We start from the raw sequence: 1,534 nt of genomic DNA, 5'->3' as shown, positions 1-1,534 counted from the left end.
GTGTTTCCTTCATGCTACGCTCTTCATTAGATTGTCCACATGGGGCTGTGGTTGGTCCTTGAATGTTCGCGCATCTAGAAGCTAATTGAATTACTGCTTGCTCCAGTTGTCGAATGGTTGTTTGAAGTTTATTTACTGTTGCCTTGAGGCGAACCTCTGATTCTCGGGGTGATGGATTTGGACATGAAACATAGGGAAGTGGTGGTGCTTGGGGGTGATTGGATTGGAATTGGGGTAGGAAAGGATCATACGGTGAAGAATGGTGAAGAGAAGCTTGTGAGTGTGGTGGTTCGAGGTTATGTTGAGAGGATGGTCTATAGGCATGGGGTGGGGCTTGTTGGTAGTTACAAGGTTGTCCACCATATCTATCAGCTGGGTATGCATTGTGGAATGGTCGTTGTCCATGATATCTTGGAGGGTGTTGTTGCCTAAAGGGTTGATTAGATCCTCTTGGCTCCATCCATCCTTGATTGGTTTGACCTTGATGCATATTCCTGCTGTAACTTCTATTTCCTTCAACAAAGTTAGAACCAAACTCAAAGTGAGAGGGGTGAGAGTTCATGGTAGCAAATAAAATCAAAAGGGAAAAACAACAATAAATAAACAAGCAAAAGAAAAATATTTACAATAACCAATAATAAGGAACACGTTAGCAGCTCCACGGCAACGGCGCCATTTTGACGATCAAGATTTTTGCCAGTAAAGAATTTTAATAAAACAGTCGCGTTGTAGATATAGTTTCTAAACCAACAAAAATCCCTTCGTACAAACGTTTTGGTTGTCACAAGTAACAAACCCCTAAATAAATTGTTAACCGAAGTATTCAAACCTCGGGTCGTCTTCTCAAGGAACTGCAGGAAAGTATGTTCTTATTATTGGTTATGGAGATTGTAAATTTGGGGTTTCAAGAATGAGGAATAAATATGACAAATAATTTAAATGGTGATTAAAATAAATAAATACTGTAAAGCAAACTTTTGGCAAGGTATGAGAAATTGGAAGTCCAGACTTAGTTATTCTTATCAATAACAATGAAAGTTGAATCTTAATTCCACTTAGTCAACCTTTACTAAAGTAAAAGGAAAGTCAAGGGACTAATTAGTTTGATCTTCGAATCCTATTTATTTCCTAAGAAAAGGTTGGGATTATTGAAGCTCAGTTCAATTAGCAAAGATAACAGTTATCAATTATGTTGAGATAAGATAACTCCTGAGTTACTGCTTTCTTAACCAAGACCAAAAGAGGAAAAAGTAGATTTGCTGGAGTAAAAATGCCTTCGGATGTAAAGCAACAATAACATAAATTAAAGAAAGCAATCATGAATTGAAATACCTCAAATAACATTAATAAGGGAAATTATAATCTAACAAGAAGAGTTCATAAACTAAATTGGAAGAATAAATAAAAATAAAGAACCTGGGATTGAGAGTTACTCCTAAAACTAAGAGAAGTCCTAAATCCTACGAGAGAGAGAGAGGAGAGAACCTCTCTCAAAACTATATCTAAAACATGGGAAATAACTAAATTCGCGAGC

Source organism: Arachis hypogaea, chromosome 17 (assembly GCF_003086295.3).
Source record: "Arachis hypogaea cultivar Tifrunner chromosome 17, arahy.Tifrunner.gnm2.J5K5, whole genome shotgun sequence".
Lineage (NCBI taxonomy): Eukaryota > Viridiplantae > Streptophyta > Magnoliopsida > Fabales > Fabaceae > Arachis > Arachis hypogaea.
Note: the sequence above shows the minus strand (reverse complement) of the source record.